Source organism: Onychomys torridus, chromosome 5 (genome assembly GCF_903995425.1).
Source record: "Onychomys torridus chromosome 5, mOncTor1.1, whole genome shotgun sequence".
Taxonomy (NCBI): domain Eukaryota; kingdom Metazoa; phylum Chordata; class Mammalia; order Rodentia; family Cricetidae; genus Onychomys; species Onychomys torridus.
The window spans coordinates 45,712,557-45,721,681 of NC_050447.1; positions in this window are offsets into that span (position 1 = coordinate 45,712,557).

Consider the following 9,125-nt stretch of genomic DNA (forward strand, 5'->3'; position numbering starts at 1 on the left):
ACACCATTAAAAGATCAAATGTTTGCATGACTAGCATATTCAAAGGAAAAGATGCTAACTCTAAGAGCAAAGGAAACTTATTGACCAGATGCAGGATACACATGTATGAAATCATCAATTAATTAAAACCCTGCTCAATGAAATAATAACAGAAAACCTGCTAACTCTCAGAAATACATGAGCACCTACAGGAGGGCTGTAGAATCCCAACAGAGGGACTGGAAAACATGCTCAGCTGACAGACCGTAGCCAAAAGTTCCAGGCAGAACTTAAGATCCCTCAGGAGTAATGTGGCGGATCCCCATTAAAGGGCACCCCTGTTAGACTACCAGCAGATTTCTCAGCAGGAACCCAATAGGCAAGAAGACCCGGGATGCTGTTTTCGTATTCCGAGGAAAAAAAAATTAAACAAAAACAATTGCCAAGTGAGGTTAACATAATCAGGAAGTTTATTCTAAGAACTAAAGAGGAAATAAAGTCTGTTCAAGGAAGGGAGATACTGTGGAAGTTGAAGACCAGCCTTCAGAAAGGTGCTTTTCAGAACTGATGGAGGAGTGAAGACTTCCCAAGGTGAGGAGGAACTGATTCCAGACACCAGCCGTGTGTTTAAATCTGTGCTTGGGGGATCCCTCTGTGCAGAGGGGGAAGAAAGAGAAATATTCTCATGAGAATAAAGACACTAATCTAACCGGAGTAGATAGATATACAGATGGAAACAGAAAATAATCAAACATTATCAATACACTTAACCATCAAGCCATAAAGAGAAAAATGAAAACAAAACAAAAGAAAAAAATCAAAGAATATCTCAAACTAGGTAATAAAAAAAAAAAAAATCACAGGAACCGGTTCATACTTTTCACCAGTGACTTGAAGGTACATGGTCCCAGTTGCTCATTTAAAGGTACAGACTGGCTGAATGGGTTAAGACCCAACACTATGCTATTGACAAGAAACCCCCATTCCCTTGTGATCAAGGCAGGGAATGGGATTCAAAATCAAGCATGAGTAGCTGTGTTCATATCTGACAGAACAGACTTTCAGACAGAAACAGTGAGACAAGAAAAGATGGTTACTTTGTCATGGTCTAGAGACCAAATCAGCAGGATGTTATTACAAAACCACAGATAACACAATATTAAAAGGATTTGATTTTGAATTGTGTGTGTGTGTGTGTGTGTGTGTGTGTGTGCAGTGCCCCTCACAGGCCAGAAGAGGGCGTTGGATCCCTGGAGCTGGAGTCACAGGTGGTTATGAGTTGCCCAGTGTGGGTGCTATACACTGAAATCCAATCCTCTGCAAGAGGAAGGATTATGTGCTCTTAACAGCTGAGCCATTACTCCAGGCCCAGATAATTCACGTACTGGGCATTTCAACACCCCACCATCCAGAAACCCTCTAAAAGAACAACAGAGAAGCATCAGGGTTAAATTATACTATAGATCAAATGCACTCAACATACATTGATAGAACATTCTGCCCAGCAGCTGCAGAATGCACATTCTTGTAAGTAGATCATATATTAGGTCACAGAGCACCACCCTGGAGCCTATGGAGGCCTGCTGGGAACAGGACTTCTAAGAAGCATGACCTCGGTCCTCAGGACTGTATTTCCCAAATAAGCAGAATAACAAGAGCAATAAGCATGATGTAAAGTCCACTGCATTGCCCACAGCTGTCACACTGAGTCTACAAACCCAGGGACAGCCATTGGAAGGGAGAGCTACCTAGAGATGCATTCAGATGGCATATTCAGCTATGAGAAAATGAACAAATTATTTACTGTTAAAAAACAAAATCCCCAACTGCTTTGGGGCTTAGGTGTACCTACGTTACTAAAACACCAGCTTCTGCTTCAATTCATTGAAAATGCCTGAAACACATGGAAATGTTCTCTGGGCTGCTGGCTGCCCACTACAGAATCTGTGAGCTGTTTTGCTGTGACCTCAAGGTTGGTCCTGGGAGTTTTATCAATGTATCATTGTGTGACACTGTTTGTATCAGTATTTATTTTTCTGCAGAATGGCTGCTTGTGGGAGGGATTTCCCCAAATGGTTACAGTCTGATATATGGCTGCTGTTAGCAGTTTGTTGTAGATACTGCCAGGAATTGGGCAGCTGGGTTTCACCTTGTGTCTTTCCTCGTATTTATCTGTGTTTGATGAACTGTGGCCTACTGCATCCTTTTAGACTACCACACATCAGAGGGCCCACTCTCCTACCAGCCAATCTGTGTAGTTACTGGCTACATCAGTGAATTATTGACAGACAAACCGAACATTTTCTTTAGCTGGGGAATTCTACACTGATATTTCAGTGTTCGTTGAGTACTATTGCATCCAGAATTTAGGGTTTTTTAGTGCATTCTACTATAGATGTACAAGATATATTTCCCCCCTCAAAGCTGGTTTATAATTGTTAAATTTTAATTCTTATGTGTATATGAGTGTTTTGTGTGCATGTCTGTATGAACACCATATGCATTCAGTACCTGTAGAGGCCTGAAGAGGGCACCAGATACCCAAAACTAGAGTTACAGTCAGCTGGCAGCTGCTGGGTGGGTGCTGGGAATTAAATCTGGGTCCTCTGTAAGAGCCAGCCTCCAAGTACTCTTAACCACTGAGCTATCTCTCCAGGCTCTGAAGCTATTATTGCTAAAAGCATCCACTCCTCACTTGGACTGGCAATGTAACTCACACCATTCTGAGAGCCTGGCACCTCTGCCTTCATTTCATATCCTACCATTGTTTGGGGCCAGTCACCCGATTAACTCTGTTTACAGACAGGCGAATCACAGGGGTTGATGGTGGCTTCTGCATGACAACAAGTAGGAGCTAGCTCATCTTATCCCTCTTCCAGACCAAAGGTACCAAGGCAATAGTAAGAGAGGCTCCTGTTAGGTCTGGATCATCCCACTCCAGACCTCAAAGGCACCAAAGGCCTCCAGTCTTGAGACCGCAGTCACCCTGGATTACAGGGACAGCAGAGCCTCACAGGACAGGCCACCCTCCAAAGGCAACTGTCTGCGATGGGGAAGCAGTGCCCTGGGGGCAGGGCTGGCATCATGTGTTAGCCAGATTGCTCCCCTCAAGTGAGGACAGTTAAAACTCCTTCAATGACCTTGCAGAAGCAGAACTGGGGTACAGAGCAAGTCGGGTCTCCCCTCAGCCAGCCATGCTTGGTTATGCATAGCTCTTGTACCCTGCCCTAGTTTGTCTACTATTTAAACCTAAAGTTCAGGTCAGTTCCCTGAAGAGGGGCTTGGGGGTCACTGGACCCTCTCCTCATAGCCGCATTGGTTAAGTCTCCTTCTGTTCTCTAGTTAGTTGGCTCTTCTATTGACATACTGGGATAGCTGGCTGAGTCCAGTCCACAGGACTCTTGGAGCTTGGACTTTTGCCCTAAAACTCCAGTAATGGGGTCAAGGAGGAAGAGAGTCTCAGAAAGTTGTCCTGGTGAAGCCAGTGTCTTAAAGACACACATGCTAAACAGGTAGATGACCAGGGGTGTCTGTCTGTACCTCCTATGAACTCTTTTTTTTTTCCAGAACTGAGGACTGAACCCAGGGCCTTGCGCTTGCTAGGCAAACGCTCTACCACTGAGCTAAATCCCTAAACCCCTTCCTATGAACTCTTGAGGTACTGTAGCCAGGGGCTATCTGGAGGTGGGTGCTATCAGCTGAGCTTAGATTGCTCCTGGGTCACAGTAGCCCACATCTTCTCAGGCTAAGACTCATGAATATTTCTTAGTATTGCTTTGGCATGTGTGCCTCATGAGGCAATCTTGGGGTGACTCTGACATAATCACCTGAGAGGTGCATGCTGGGACATGGAGGGAATGAGGGTGCTATCATCCAGAATTAGCCTACTGAGACCAGGGATGGAAAACTCTGTATGTTCTGTGAGCATGCCAGGATTGAGGACACCAGGAAACAGATTATGTGATTCCCATGTCCTCTCCTAGGACAGAATTTTGGCTTCCTTAGTCTCCTTATCTTTTCCCTTAGGGGTATCCAGGGACCCACTGGAGCCTTGACTATACCTAGCTAACCCCAGCCCAGCTGTACACACTACAGAAAACCACAATAAATTAAATGCAGAGTTGTGGAGCCCAGTCACAATGTATACATCTTTATAACACTCCCACACCTAAGGTTCAGGGAATGTTTTGGGGGGCACAGAAAGACTCTAGGAGCAGAGAATCATGGAGTTTGCTGTGAGATTGTGTCTCCTGGTAATATTAGAGGCTACACCCATAAAGCCTCAGCAACAAGACCCCAAACACAAGCTGAACAAGGACAATGTCAATGGGCACATTAAAGTGGACAGGAAAAAGCCCAAAAGGTCTCAACCCTACGTAAAGTACTATAGGCAACTGAGGAAAATCAGGAGCGAGAGAGATTATCTTCCCCTAGAGAAGAGCACACCAATTGGTTGTCCAGTGCCTAATGGTCAGCCCTGAAAACATACAGGTAACATTATATAGCCTGAGCAGGTCATATTTAGGAATATGCATGCACACACACACACACACACACACACACACACACACACACACTAACACACACTAACAATAAGAGAAGGGGCCAGGCAAAGAATTTGAAGCAGGGTGGAGAAGGGCATGTGGTGGGGTTTGGAGGAAGGAAAGGGAAGGGAGAAATATTGTAACTATATTATAATGATATATAAAAATAAAAAAATGAAGGCAAAGAAAAGAATAGGGGGCAGGGTGTGGTGACACACTCCTGTGATCCAGCACTTAGGGGGTGGAGGCAGGAGGATTTGGAGTTCAAGGTCACCCTCAGCTACATAAGCCAGTCTAAGAGCTATGTGAGACCTTGTCTCAAAGCCAATCAACCAATCAATCAAAGAATAAGGGACAAAAACTCCCTGTTATTGACAGGTCCCCAGGCAGGCACCCGAGGAGAGCTTTGAGGTCCCACTCCTGGATGCCCACCCTCACAGGAGCAGCAGAGAGGGATCATGCAAGTTTCCTAACACTGCCTGCCGGGTCACCTGCACAGGTGCACATACTGCTTGTCAAGGTGCGCACTGCTGACAAGATTGGGTATGAGTCCTGCAGGGAGGAGCCGTGTTTCTGTTCTCCATGGGGCTTCTGGATAAGTACCGACATCCAACTAGAGGACAAGGGCTTTAGGCTATCACCATGACCGTGGACGCCAGTCTCAAAATCACTTCCAAGTACACAGCCCATAGCCACAATGTCTGAGGCAGTCCCCACCACACTATAGGACGCAAACCTTATGCCCTGTTGTCTTACCACACCTTTTTGAGTTATTGTAAGACCTGCAGACAGTGGGTCTTTTCATGGATATGATATACATTGTGCTCAAACCCACCAAACCCAGCTAAAGAGGCCACAGGAAGGTTACCCAACCGGACTCAGCTGGAAATATACTCATCATGGCACAAGGAATGGACACCATACTTCACATCACAAGAAGAAGGGTTGCTTACTGAGAAAGTCATTACATACAAGCAGAAAAGAGGGCCATCTTAACAGATGCATAGGTCCTAATGCAGAAATACAGAAAATAAGGTGACATGATGTCCACCAAATCCTGGTAAGTACAACAACAAAAAGAAAACCCCAGATCAACATTCCCTAATGATCATTGGTGCAAAAATCTTCAACAAAATATTTGCAGATTAAATTCAACAGCACAATAAAAAGCTCACACATCATAATCATATTGGCTTAATTCCAGGAATGCAAGGAGGTTCAAGACACTCAAATCAATAAATGTAATACCTAAGAATAAACAGCCAAAGATGAAAACCACATGATCATCACATTAGATGTCAGAAGAACATTTCATAAAATTCAACTTCCCTTCATGGTAAAAGTCCTGAAAAAAATTATGTATAAAAAGATCACACCTCAGCATAGTACAGGCTTCTATGACAAGTTCATAGCTTATATCTTAAAAATGAGGAAAATTAGGTATTTTCCAAGATCATGAATAAGACAAGGGTGTCCACCCTCATCACTGTTATCAATATATGGTGAGAATCAGCAAGTGGGCAAGAGAAAGAATTCAAGACAGACGAGGAGGGAGGGAGATTATTCTTGTTTCCAGATAATAAAAAGCCCACCAAGGACTCCACCAAAAGACTATTAGAACTGACGGACAGATCTAGTAAACCTGTGGGACACAGAACCAACATGTAAAAAGCAGTAGCTTCTTCCCTCCCATTAATGGAGTTGAAATAAATCAGAGAAGGAACCCTATCTCCAGCAGCCACAAACTCATAAAATACCTGACTAAACCTTAGCATATGAGATTTGCTCAGTCCTCAGACCATGGTGGAGGAGTTTCTGTGTGCAGTGGTCACGACCAGTCAAAGTGCCAGTGGAGAGCTTGGTCAGCAATTGGACACTTACATCAACTCTTTCCATCCATGCTCAGGGGCCATTATGGAAGGGGGGTGCTGTAAGAATGAGAGGCTGTGGAGGACTGGAGTCAATGTGTCTTCTGGACATGACAGGCGTTGCCCTCATGAACTCATAGCACTGTGCTTGCTGGAACAAGATCTGCAGAAGAGCCAATCAATCAGCAGGGCATTGTGGAGACGGGAGCTCACAAGGCTGCACCTCTCCTTGAGGCCATGGAGTTGATGGTGGCTGGGGAAGGAGGAGTCATTTTCTTCACGGTGTGGCCACTGCTAAGTTGTTTTTGCTCCAGGAAATAAGCACCGATGAAACTCAGTTTCTTTCATCCCTCCTCCCTCCCTCCCTCCCTCCCTCCCTCCCTCCCTCCCTCCCTTACTCCCTCCCTCCCTCCCTTACTCCCTCCCTCCCTCCCTCCCAGCCCCTCTCCATCCATCCCCACATACACACTCACACACAAGACAGGAAAGCAGGAGGGGGCTTGTTGGGAAGAATGAGGGTTTCAGTGGGAGAGGGATGAGAGGGTATGGAGAATGAAAATGACAAAAATTCGCTATACACATTCGTGAAATTGTTAAAGAATTATAATTTATATATCCCACAACAGAATTATAAAACAAACAAAACAAAACCCCTCCAAATACTGGTCCTTATGCACCGACAGCCAGCATAAAGTTAGCCTACAGCAGAACTGTCATGACCCAGCAGCCCTATTCCTTAGTGTCCTAGTCAATGTGTTACTGCCGTGAAGAGACGTCATGACCAAGGCAGTGCTTATGAAAGAAAACATTTAATTGGGGGCTGGCTTACAGTTTCAGAAGTTTAGTCCATTATCATCATCATGGTGGGGAGCACAGCAGCATCATGTATGGTGCTAGAGCAGTAGCTGAGAGCTACATCCTGATCCACAGGATGACACACACACACACACACACACACACACACACACACACACACACACACACATCCCTCTGGAGGTGTCTTCCTAACCACACAACTGTAAAATGCACACACAGTTTCCTGCCATCACTTTTTCTAATCATCTCCTCACCCTCATTTTTACGGTTCCCACAATGAAAGAATCAATCCCAGAGCTCCATCATCTGCCATTTGGTGTGACTCCCCAGAGCCTGCGTTTTTAACTCGACCTTGAGTGTCTTTACTGGGTAGAGGTACGAGTCTCAGATTTAAAGGCGACAGTCGTTAGGAAGTTGGGGCGGGGGATCTCAGGACCAGCTGGTCACCGGGTCAGCAGTGTTTACTGCACACATGATAGAAAGGCTCTGTGTTGGTACCCAGAACAAGCCTGGCTCCTGCCCTGTTGAGGGTATTTGTGTCATGGGGAAGAAGATGTTTTGTCCTTTTCTTGTAGAATAAGAGAGCTAGACGGTAATTGGCCAAATCTACATGATCTGTATAACACAACTCAAACAGGAAGCCAGGTGAGAACCAGTTCAGGAAGGAAATGTCAAGTGAGTGTTCAGTTCCACAGACATTATCAAAGGCAGCCCTCTTTGTCAGGGAGAGGGCTCGAGGCAAACGAGTGTAATACCACTCCTGGAACATCAGTGACGGGGTGTGACCAGAGCCCAGGCACCATGATGGTCCCCAAGCCCTCCAAACCACTTCCCTCTCATGTGGAATAGGATTGATCTCTGCTAACAGTATTGTGGGGTGACAGTATGTGACACTCAAGACCCACCTTACCTTCCTGAATTACCTTTTTAGGGGACACTAGGAGCTATATTATGACAATGTTCAGCAGTCATATAGAGATGCACCTGTGACATGGAAGGGAGACCGGCCTGCAGCATCATGTGATGAGCCATTCCAGAAGTTCCAGACATCATGCCCTTTAGAACACATTCTGAAGGGCCTGTGGTAACTCTCAGTGACAGTGTTACTTACTTTGTGTGTCAGTGAACCTTTCTGAGGGACATCCTGTGGCGCTCCTAGTCTGAAAGTCTGTAGATAGCAGAGCCACTTTCCCCAGAGAGCTCAGAAACAGACTCCAAAACACCGTCCTAAGAGCAACGACACCCTCCTCCTACTTCTGGGGAAATTCCTATGATAAAGGCACTCCCAACACTTCTTCCTTTATGATCTCAACAAACACTGGGAGATGGACTTCTTCAAAGAAATGGCCAGGGCGGTCAGTCCCAGTTCTCGGACATAGACAACCAAGTTCTCTGGAGGCTTCTGGGGCTTGCTAAGGACAAAGACACATGGATGATGTGGGTCTCATGGAGTCAAGTTCAGGCCATTCCCCAAAGTATCCAGACTCCATTCAAGGGGACCCTGGCAGCTATTAGCACCTCAAATCCTCCCAGAATAACTGTATACCATCCACTGCAGCATCCCAATTTGCTGCTGCCTTCCTGCACAGTAAAGACTTTTTTCTTCCCACTCTGGTTCCCAGGCAACTGTGCAATATAAACATCTTCCACAGCAGTTTCTGGGGTGGCCAGACAATGCTGCCATTGTTCCTCATTGGAAGCTGCCTTCAGAGCCCACACTCTCCCCATTAAGCAGCACCACAGTGGGGTAATAGTGTGATTTCAAATTTGAAAGCATGGAGAGCTGGAGCACTGCCCTTAACCATCAGATCTGAGCTTTGCCCTAAACTTCAGTCTATTCCCTCATGCTGCTGCAGGCTCTGGGGACCACTCAAGATGTTCCAGAAAGTTCAGCAACAAAAGGCCCTCTAAAGAGAAT